Source organism: Vicia villosa, unplaced genomic scaffold (assembly GCF_029867415.1).
Source record: "Vicia villosa cultivar HV-30 ecotype Madison, WI unplaced genomic scaffold, Vvil1.0 ctg.000713F_1_1_2_unsc, whole genome shotgun sequence".
In the NCBI taxonomy this organism is placed as follows: Eukaryota; Viridiplantae; Streptophyta; class Magnoliopsida; order Fabales; family Fabaceae; genus Vicia; species Vicia villosa.
The window spans coordinates 7411-19540 of NW_026705319.1; the positions used below are offsets into that span (position 1 = coordinate 7411).

A 12130-nucleotide genomic window follows, 5' to 3' on the forward strand; every position below is an offset into this window, starting at 1 on the left:
AAATATGGCCATCATACATCTTTGGAATGTCGCAGGTGCGTTACATAATCCGAATGGCATTCGTCGGTAGGCGAAGGTTCCAAAAGGGCAGGTGAAGTTGTTTTCTCTTGGTCATCAGGATGGATTGGGATTTGGAAGAAACCAGAGTAACCATCTAGATAGCAGAAATGAGAATGTCTAGCTAAGCGTTCTAACATTTGATCTATGAATGGTAGGGGGAAATGATCTTTGCGAGTGGCTTTATTCAGTTTTCTATAATCTATGCACATTCACCAACTAGATTCAACTCTCTTGGTTATAGTTTCTCCTTTCTCATTCTTTATCACCGTGACTTCTCCCTTTTTAGGTACTACATGAACAGGACTAACCCATTTACTATCGGATATGGGGTATATTATCCCAGCTTCTAAAAGTTTCAGAACTTCCTTTCTAACCACTTCGCTCATGATTGGGTTAAGTCTCCTCTGATGTTCTCTCGAGGTTTTCGAGTCTTCCTCAAGCATAATTCGATGCATACAGACAGAAGGGCTTATTCCTTTGAGATCAGATATCTTATAGCCTAAAGCTGTTGGATATTTTCTTAGGACTTCTAACAGTTTTTCGGTTTCAATCGGTCCTAAGTCAGCATTGACTATTACAGGTCTTTCAAGTTCGGTATCTAGGAATTCATATCTTAGATTGTTAGGAAGTGTTTTGAGTTCGTCAGTCAGTTTACTAGGAGCAGGTGTAGGTTCGGGTGTTGGTTCTAAACATTCGGTTAAACTTAGGTTTTGGTTTTCTTCTTGTGGGTCATCATCAGATGTTTCGGTTATTGGGATTTCTAGGAGTTCAGGGTTTTCGAGTGGTTCAATCTTTGTTTCTCTGACGCATTCATCAATGATGTCCATGAAACAACATGTATCGTCGATTGCAGGTGCTTTTAAGAAGTGAGACAAAATAAATTTAATCTTCTCTTCTCCAACTTCGAAGGTTAGTTTTCCTCGTTTAACGTCTATGATCGCACCAGCAGTTGCTAAGAATGGTCTTCCTAATATGATTGGGATGTTGGAATCTTCCTGGATATCCATTATGATGAAATCAGTCGGGATGTAGAATTGACCTACTTGCACAGGGATATTTTCCAACATTCCTACAGGGTATTTAACTAAACGGTCAGCCAGTTGAAGAGACATTCTCGTTGTTTTAAGCTCACCTAGTTTTAGTTTCTTACAGGTTGAAAGAGGAATCAAACTAACACTGGCTCCTAAGTCGCACAAGGCTTTGTCTATAATAGTCTTTCCTATCACACAGGGTATGGAAAAACTACCAGGATCTTTCAGTTTGGGAGGCATGTTGTTTTGAATGATAGCGCTACATTCAGCGGTAAGTGTTACAGTCTCGTTATCCTCGAGTTTCTTTTTGTTCGATAGGATTTCTTTTAAGAATTTAGCATACGAAGGCATCTGAGTTATAGCTTCTGTGAAAGGTATGGTTATGTTTAATTGTTTCAGAAGTTCTACAAACTTTTTAAATTGCGCTTCGGTTTTAGATTTAGCTAATCTCTGAGGGTAAGGAATTGGTGGCTTATAAGGTGGTGGTGGAACGTAAGGTTTCTCTTTTTCAGGTTCCACTTCGGTGTTGTTTTCATTTGTTTTAGTAGTTTGATCATCAATCGACGTCTTTTTGGTTTCCTTTGGCTCTTGTTGTGACATGGGTGCGTTTTGAGTTCTAGGATCAATAGGTCCATCGTAGTTCGTTCCACTTCGTAGTGTAATCGCGTTCGCATGTCCTTTAGGGTTAGGTTGTGGTTGAGCGGGAAACGTGCCAGCAGGGGCAGTAGTAGGTGCTTGTTGTTGAGCTACTTGTGAGATTTGTGTTTCTAACATTTTGTTATGTGTAGCTAAAGCATCTACTTTGTTTGATAATTGTTTTAGTTGCTCACTATTATGAATATTTTGATATAGGAAGTCTTTGTTGGTTTGTTGTTGGGAAGCTATGAAGTTTTCCATCATGATTTCTAGATTTGACTTCCTAGGGGCGTTTTAAGCAGCTACAGGCGCTTTCTTATAGCCAGGTGGGACAGCGGGTGCTTGTCCAAGTGCGTACAACGCATTGTTGTTCTTATACGAAAAGTTTGGATGGTTCTTCCATCCAGGGTTGTACGTGTTAGAGTAAGGGTTTCCTTGAGCGTAGTTTACTTGATCAGATGGGATACCAGTCAAGAGTTGACATTCGGAAATGACATGTCCAGTCAATCCACAAATTTCGTAGTTAGGTGCTACAACAGCCGCGATGGCTGAAGGAGTGATGGTTAAGTTCTCGATCTTTTGAGTTAAAGCGTCTACTTTAGCGTTAACGCGGTCTATACCACTTACTTCGTACATTCCTCCTTTGGTTTGAGTTTTCTCTAGAGCAGCTCGTTCTCCTCCCAATTGGTAATGGTTTTGTGCCATGTTTTCTATGAGGTTGTATGCTTCATCATGGGGTTTGTCCATTAGAGCTCCGCCAGCAGCGGCATCAATAGTCATTTTAGTGTTATAAAGTAGACCAGCATAGAAAGTATGGATGATCAGCCATGGTTCGAGTCCATGATGAGGGCATAGTCTAAGCATGTCCTTGTATCGCTCCCAAGCTTCGAAGAGTGATTCGTTATCTTTTTGGGTAAATCCGTTGATTTGACCTCTTAGCATAGCAGTTTTGCTAGGCGGAAAATATCTAGCTAAGAATACTCTCTTCAGTTTGTCCCATGTAGTTATGGAATTAGAAGGCAGGGATTGAAGCCACGCTCTAGCTCTATATCTCAAGGAGAAAGGAAAAAGGCGTAATCGAATAGCTTCGGGGCTTACGTTGTTAGCTTTGACAGTGTCGGCATATTGCACGAACACGGATAAATGGAGATTAGGATCGTCTGCAGGGCTTCTAGAGAATTGGTTCTGTTGGACAGCTTGTACCAATGAAGGTTTCAGTTCGAAATTGTTTGCCTCAATCGCAGGTGGTGCGATACTTGAGTGCGGTTCAGCTCGTGAAGGAGCGGCATAGTCTCTAAGAGGACGAATAACAGCCATCTCTAACTTCGGGGTAATTTGATTGATTTGATCAGTAAAGATCAATTCCTGATTAATCGAAATTGGTGCTACTTCGGGAAGATTGCGAGCTCGACGTTTGACATTAATAAAATGTTCGATCTCGTTAATTCGTTGTATTAAATCTCCTCCTTGTGAACGAGTATTTAGCATACAATCGTTCAAAAAGAAAGGAAAGAATTGTCCTAGTCTCTACGGTGTAACAGTGAGTTACGATATCGACTGAAATAGCCCCCGGCAACGAGTGTGTCGCCGTAGGGTGCACGTGCTTTGTTGGTTAAGAAGGAAGGTTCTATCAGGCCTTGTGTCGATTTTAGACAATTGAGAAAAGTGACAATTAAGGAAAAGTATCCACTTTCGAGGATTGATATTTTGACGGATCAAGTTGGTTTGAGCTTGTTTGTTTTGCAAGTTTGATTTGAAGTATGGGTATCATCAGTGTGAAGATGATCATGCTAAGTATTTGAGAATTGTTTTGTCCGTGTTGGGAAGAAGTTGTTTGCTAAGTTTCCTTATGTGAGTTTTTGGTTGAGTGGAGTGAATGTTCAGGGGTTTAAGAGGAGGTTGACTATCACTCCTATTTTGATTTTGCCGGATCTGTTAGAATTGTTTGTGGTGTTTTGGGATGTTTCTTTGTTGAGTTTGCAAGAAGTTCTAATGCAGAAAGGGGTAAGTGGTGGTTTATGCTTTTATGCAAGTTAAGATTTTTGAAAGGATTTATCTGTCACAAGATTTAGAGTTGGAATTTGTTATTTCTGTTTGGGAAATTTGAAGGCACTAATTATTCAGATCGAGATTTGTGTGTGTAAGTGACTGCAAGAGTTTGAAGTATTCGTTTGATCAGAACGAGTTGAATATGAGAAACCATTGCATACGTCTATGTTAATGATTCGAGTATTGTGATTGTTGAAATAGTTGTGAGATTTGAGTTTGGTTTGTAAAGCGACTTCTTTAGGTGTTTGATCGCGACTTTACGTGTCTATAAATCTGATGACTGCAAGTGCACAGTCGTGTCGTGTAGTTTTAAAAGATATCGAATCCACAGGGACTATGAATCGATCTACCGTTATCTAAGGTTACTATGTAAAGCTAAGGCTACTAATATTTTTGATTGTTTCTAAAGGGAATGTGATTGTGAATTCTAAGAAATATAATAATAGGCGGATATCAGTATGTATTTCGTTTAACCTAGGTAATCCGAAGGTCCATTGGCTATGGTGTTAATTCAATTAAAGATCTTTATTAATTCTATTGATTAAAAGTCCTCCTCTCAAACTCTCGCTCTGTTGATTTAGACTACTATCCTAACTCGTAATGTACGCTCTCGCCATCCCATTAGATTTAGAAAAGCTCTTTGAAAACAACATAGTTAATAAAATGCTTGTTTTATGAAGTCGTTATCTACTTAAATCCCCTAGTCTCAAACTCTCGCTCTGTTGACTCGGTTCATGCTAGTATTCCCTAACGTACGCTTTCGCCATCCCGCGTCGGGTTTAAAAACACTTTTTGAAAATAAATAAGTTCTAATTAGTTTTAATAGGCTTTCGCCATCCTTAAAACTAATGTCTTGTGTCTACTATCCAGTTAAGAACCTCAAACTTTCGCTCTATTGATTTTAACCTTTGATTGTTTTAAAACCTCAAACTTTCGCTCTATTGGTTTTAAGACTTACTAATTAAATTAGACATACAAACCAAAAACAATTGATATTTAATAAAACATAATTAAGCCAATTTATTTCGGATCCCACGGTTAACTTACTCTACATACCGATATCTTAATTAATTAGCCAGACATATTAATACGGTTAAACATGCATAAATTCGTTTGGTTCATAATTAAAGGCATGTTAAATGGCATACAATATATGATGCAATAATAATATAAATAAAGGCGGTAAATAATAAACCTGAATAAAATTAATCTGAAATGAAATTGAATCTTGAAGTACTCGAACTTCCACCACAGGTTGGCTGGATTGTTCTTCGGAAATTATTCAGCGTAAAGTATAAAAGCAAGGAATATAAAAAATAAATCTAACGTAAGGCTAGATCTATAAAAGGTTCACAACACTTTCCGGTGTAGAAATTGTTGTGAGAAAAAAGAAGGAAATTAAAAGAAAGACAGAAAAATAAAGAATGCTTGAAGAATAAAATTGGCAGCACTTCGTTAGCAGAAATTCGGACCCGGAGAACTGAGGTATCAGTCTCTATTTATAGCTGAGGGTCTGCAGTTGGATTGCGTGAAAAGAGGGGCTTCTGACTTGGACTTGGGAGACGTGCTTCTCTACTTTTTGGGGGAAGCCAGTTGAACGACTTGAGACGTGCGTCTCAAGTGGAGAGAATCTAGGGGCAGTTGGAGATGGGCGTCTCCATTGGGTGACGTGGCAAGAGACGTTGGAGACGGGCGTCTCCACGTGTTGAGATGGGTTCTTCAAATGTGGGCCACGCGCAAATGGTCAAGTCTAGTTCCTTCGTGGGCTGGGCTTGCATCTTTGCCTAATTGGGTCCTCTTTGCACCCCTTTCCTACTTCAACACCTCTCTTTCATCTTTTAAGCATAAATAATAGTGAATTCAGCTCCATTTCTTCTCCTTTTCACAAATAATCTCAATACGAACGTAAAACCTGAAACATCACAAATACCCGCATAATATCATAATAAAACAATATAATTAAAAGAAATTGCTAATAATACTTATGGATTTTAAGCTAAATATACGATATAAAATTGTGTTATCAGTGTTGAGATTTTTATGTGAAAGCTTACTTATGGTATTCTTGATGAGATTAGAAAAGGTCAGAAATCGGATTTGAATGGGTTAATAAGATGACATTGATTAGTCAAAGATAAAGATAGTGATCTTCGGATTGAAAAGAACAATGTCATGGGATGTCATGATAAAGTTTGTATTCCTAATGTTCGGATTTGAAAAGAGGAATTTGGGTGAAGTGCGTCGTAGTGATTTGAGTATCCGTCCTGATGCTACTAAGATGCATCAAGATTTGAGAAGGTCATTTTTAGTGGCAAGGTAATGAAGAAGGATATGAAGGGATTTGTTTATTTGTGTTTGACTTGTCAGGAGTCGTCTGGTTTCATGTAACTGTTATCCATTCCTGATAAGAAGTGGAATAGCATTTCTATGGATTTTGTTTCTGGTTTGCCGAGGACGTCGAGTAATTGTGAGGCGATTTGTGTCATTGTGGATATATTGACGAAATCTGCTCACGTTATTTCGATAAGAATGGATTAACCGATGGAAGTACTGGCGAGTGGTATGTTGATAAAATTGTTTGTTGGTTTATTTGTTTGCATGGTGTTTCAAAAGGTATTGTTCAGATTGAGATTCGAGGTTTATAAAGTACTTTGGGTACGAAGTTGCGTTGAGTTTGGCGTCTCATCCTCAAACGGATGGTCAGACTAAGAGGACGATTTGGTCACTTAAGGATCTATGAGGGCTTGTGTTGTGAAACAAGGATGTGTTTGGATTAGCTTTTTGCCTTTGATTGGATAATACAAAGACTTTTGTCTGGTGTGCAAGCTGACACAGCAGATTAAGAGGTTGAGTATGTTAAAAGAGAACAATGAGTTTTTGGTGAATGCTAGAAAGAGCTGGAAGATGGATATGAAAGTGGTGAATTTGTTTGTTGTGGGAAATCAGAGTGCACATCGGAAGCGTGAAATGACGCGGTTCGTATGTGTGTGTATGAATTGTTAGAGTTCAAATTTTGGACAGTGGATGCGGTAGGAAAATGTTTTGGTTACATGTTTGACTGTTATGTCTTGGCATGGTTGTTTGGATATTGTGCGACCGGGTTGTTGTCTGTGTCTTGGTTATTTCTTGTGTTTTGGTGTTAGTCGATGAGTGCATTGTATGGGCATTGCATCTCGTTGTCGTTGTTGTGTTTTGGTTGTTTTGCTTTTAGCTAGAGTGATTCGTTGTTGGTGCTGATTATGTCGTTGCTTTCGTGACTTGATAGTTGGTTGGTCGGATGCGAGAGCATATCCAGGTTTGTTTGCGTTTGGGATATTTCCGAGGACAGAAATGTTCTAAGTGGGGGAGAGTTGTAACGCCCGGAAAAATAAGTATATGCTTAATTTGGACGTTTGTGACGTTTATTGGAATTTTTCCGTTTTTGGAGTCGTTTCAGTCGGTATTAGTTCGGGATGGCGGACTAATATTTAATTGAAGGTTTTCATATTTTTGGTACTAGAAATATTATTAAGGTAATATTCTGCGTTTTGGGGTTTTTCTGAGCAATTGAGTTTGGACCGAAAAGTGAGATATTTTGTAAAGTGGCTAAGAGATATTTGTGGGAGAAGAGATAAGAAGGGAAAAAGGATAGAAAGAAAGAAAAAGAAAAACAGAAGAAAGAAGAAAAGGAAAAGGAAGAGAGAAAGAGAAGAAGAAGAGGAAAAGAGATTTTGTGGAGATCAAAACAAACCTTGATCCAAGAACAAATCCAAGGTAAGGGGGTGTGTTATACCCCAAAATTTGCCCGCATCTTTTTTCAAGAAAACTCCAATCTGAAAATTAAGAGTCTCATATAATCATGGATTTTTATTTCAACAAATATCCTGACATATGAAATACTTAGTTTTTAGAATTTTTCTTATACAGTAATTTGGCTTGCAGTTGAATTTATTCTTACGCAAACGCCAAATACTGTTTATTACTTCACACATGCTATTTATTTATTTACAGATAAATAGTACTGACACAATTGGTACAGAGTTAAATCTTTTTGCAGGCGCAGAATCAGGAAACTCAGACTGTACTGGTAACAGTCAGTCGACAGTCAAACTGCTGGCAGTACAATTCTCAGTGTTTTGTACCATCAATCAAATCAATCTTTTACAATTCAAAATTCCAAGATTTTTGTTCTAGAAGTCTTCTGAATATCACGCGATTAGCAGAGACTCAACACTGCACAAAAATCAGGTACGCTTAACTATCTCCTACACAAACAGTCCCTGACTAGGATTTTCTTGTTTTTACAGGAGAAACAAGTTTTTGAGACCTCAAATGGATTTCATGCACATCCATATATCTCAAAGTACCATCATACAAATTTTCAAACTTCAATTCACTCAGACGCACCGTCAGCAGCTCAAACAGTCAACAGACGACCCGTTTGATCAAAAAGTCAACAGACAGTCAAAAATGAAATTTTTTGTCAAAGTCCATATTTTGTCAAAGGATTCATCATTTGATCATTGGATGATCATAATTCATCAAGGAAAGATCAAAAATCAACAAAACCCTAAGATTCAAAATTAGGGTTTTTGCCTGAAAAGTCAACTCAACTTTGACTGGTCATAACTCTCTCATCCTTCATCCAAAAAATTCAAACCAAAGCTTATTTTGAAGGAAATTCAATTATCTTTCAAATGCAATTGAATCCATGGTCATTGCATTCACCATTTGAAAAATATGACCAAAGACATTACAGGTCATTTTCAAAGTCAACAAAAAGACACTTTTTTCAAAAGGACACCCAAGGAGCATCAAAAATCATTTTGACATGAGACCAAAGACATTGGTTAGAGGACTCTTTGAGGTTTCCAAAAAGTGCAAGATCTCCTTCATATGACAAAAATTGAGGGATTTACACCTTGTTGAAGTTGGCTAAATTTTGGGAAAATGCATGAAATCAACATTGCTCAAAAATGTATTTTTTCCAAATGGGGCCAAGTTTTCATGGTTCAAACATCATTTCCATAATATAATGGGCCTCCCACGACCAAGACAAAGCCCACATAATTTTTATCCATTTTTGATTTAATTTTATCATTTAAGATTAAATTAAAAAGGAAAAAAAGGAAGGATAAAGCATAGCTTATTTTCTAAGCTAAAGTCTCCACATGGGACTTAATTATTCAGCAAGGAAGGCAGCAAAGGAAGCCTAGAGCAAGAGTGTGGAAGATTCAAGCAATGGTTGCTTAGATTTTAAGTTTGAAAGTCAAGATTCCAACAAAGACAATCAAGGCTTATTAGCTTAGTTTCTAAGCACTTCAAGGCTTATAAATAGGCTAGAATATTTCAGCAACAAAAGGGGGCCAACACACACGAAATTATAGCAAGAACATAGCCATCATCTACATAAAATTCTCAAAAAAATATCAAATATATGTAATTTTCGTTTTCATATTTCCAGCCACTATCAATACAAAATAATCATCCTATTACTCTTGTATAACATCATAGGTAAGGATTGACTCATAACATGTGATTGAAACAACCTTAAACATGCTCACGATCACCTTCATGTTCATAACCATGTAGCTTTCGTTTTCATATGCATGCTTAACTATAATACAAACTAATCATTTGAATGGACTCATGGCATGACATAGGGTAGATTTGAGTGATTACATGCAAGTTCAAACGTGGTTTTGAAGCTCTACCATTTTTGAGCTTCAAAGATGTAAACCTTTCGTTTTCTATGATAGAGGCTCCAAATGAAAAAACTAACGACACTATCATGTTCAGAAGGGTCCATTTAGGTGATCTGGGTGGCCCTTGTTCTTTTTTATTTTCGTTTTGTAGGTCATCCAAAAGGTTAAAGAATTGAAAGCAAAATCCGCAGGTAATGTTGCAGGTAAATCCGCAGCAAATTCCATAGGTAAATTGAAGAAGATGATGAATAGTGATGAGGACCCTTTGACTGCTCGCGTGGCCTATCCTCATCTTTCTATTCGCCAGTCAACTTCAGTGGGCCCCACGCTGGACTCTCAAAGTCAGCATAATCTCATGCTACTCCTCTAACCACGTGCATCATGTGTCTTGCAACCTGAGCCCTTGATCTCCACTAATCCTCAATCCAATGCACCATACAAGTGATCCACACCATGGACATCACTTAATTTCCATACCTGATCGTATCCTTTTATATTTTCTATTTCTATTTTAATTTCTTTGCAAAATTAATTAAAAATAGTTTTAAAAATCCAAAAAAATATACAAAAAATATTTTTAGACTTCTAAAATAATATATTATTTTCTGAAATAAAAATATTTTATTTTTCTTCATAATTTCAATATTTTGCATAATTAATTAGTATATATTTATATATTTGCTTTTTAATTATTCTAACCAATCAAAAAATCATAAAAAAATTGTTCTTTATATTAAATATTGTTTATATATTATAAACTAATTTTGTACATATTTTGAATAATTTTCTCTTTAAGTTTTAATTATTTATGTAATTATTTGCATAATTATGTTTAAATTAGCTTAATCAATTTTCAAATCAATTTCAAAAATTCCAAAAAAATTAGTTTTGTTTTAAAATTAATTGACAAATATTTTGTACATATTTTAAACTTAATTTCTAGGTTTAAATACATTTTCATCTTTTTTCTTCATTTTAATTTAATTAATCATGCATTAATTATAATTAAAATCAATCATAAAAAATCAAAAAAAACATGCCTCTTATTTTTCTTGCAATTTAAATTCCTAGATAAATGTATAGGTTGTCAAAATCATGTAAATAGGCTAGTTTACATTTCCTGCACAATCGATGTAATAGCGTAGATTTACTTTCCGCATTTTACTTTTCCGCATTTTAATTTCCAGCAAATATAAACTGCGTGTATGTCAAAGATAAAATTGAACCGTCAGATCACTAACTTCAAAGATAAAATATCTGAATCCAATCACAATCACACTTGCACCTCTTAAGGTAATCCCTTCTCATTCTTTTCAAAATCAAAGTCAAAATTCCACTGTTTTGAGTACAAAATCGAACCTTTTGTTTATATCCGGTGAAAGGATAGATTTTTAAAGGAAATAAGGATAAAGACCTTACAACTCAGGGTAGACCTCCTAGTTTGCTTGCTCAAATCAAAACAAACAAAATTCTCATACACTGTTGTTTTTCAAAACAAAACTTTCCAAAAAGACAATATTTTGTATACATCCAAACACGGATCATTACAAAGTTAACGTTCTTTTCAAAACATCTTTCGAAAGATAAACAAACATTTTGTATACATCCACACAAGGATCATTACAAAATTCAATTTACAAAGGTATTTGAAACCACATATGAGCATTCTAAAGCAATTGAAAAATGATCGAAAAACAAGTGAGCTAAGCAAACTTAAGAGCCCATGGATAACCATGGATACAAAGGGTGCTAACACCTTCCCTTTGTATAACCTACCCCCTTACCCAGAATTTCTTAAAGGTCTTTTTTCTGTCTCTTTTATAAACCTTTCCTTAATTGGATAAAATAAAAGGTCGGTGGCGACTCTGTGAATTTTCAAAAATACGAAAGCATAAGCGATAAAAAAGAGTCAGTTCACGTATCTCTCCCGCTCAGAGGTATGGCCCGAGAAAAACGGAGGTCCACAGAACTGGCGACTCTGCTGGGGAGTCACTTTAAAAAAAAAAATGTTTTCAAAAGGGGTTACCTTAAGAGAATAGATTACTTCGATGTTTTCAATTGTTTGACTTGATTGCTCTATTTTTTCAAAGGTTTGTTTGGGTATTTTGCTTGTGTGAAAGATTCTAACCCGAATCTCGAGATACCTTAAGTATATGACAATAGACCAAGGAAACTGTACGGCATGTACCGATACGGTTGATCTGGTAGTCATCATTAGTGCGATACTTTGGTTTATACTGATGTCCCTTGAAAACGATCAAGGAGTATATTAGGCTTCCGAAATGTCATTAAACACTAATTTGTCTTAGAACCTTTTTAGTTGAACTTGACTTGTGGCCTATTAAGTGGCTAGCTTTGAAATTGATCGAAGTTAGTTATCCTCGAGGAATATTTTGATCGGCCGCTCGAGCGCCGTATTGAGATGTTACTTCCAAGGATCATAGAACCCGAATACTATTCTAGGACAGGTTTTAACCAACTCAACTTCAGTGGGGAGGGTATCACCTATCAGCTCCATGCAAGCCTTTAAACCTAAGGCTATTGTTTGATTTGTTTTTGTGTGCCACATGTTTGCATCATAAGCATATCATTTTCTCACAAAACACTTCAAGGATCAAAGAGTTTACCTTTGTTTTTGCAGGTAATGGCTCCCGCCACCCGAGATTACAT

At 36.5% G+C, this 12130-nt stretch overlaps 1 non-coding gene across 1 annotated transcript; it reads left to right on the plus strand.

Annotated features, from left to right (window-relative positions):
- Window positions 1–2562: 2562 nt before the first annotated feature.
- LOC131630638 (small nucleolar RNA R71) lies at window positions 2563–2669 on the plus strand. The gene has a single exon (XR_009292379.1). It is a non-coding gene; the product is annotated as a small nucleolar RNA R71 (small nucleolar RNA).
- The last annotated feature ends 9461 nt before the right edge of the window (window positions 2670–12130 follow it).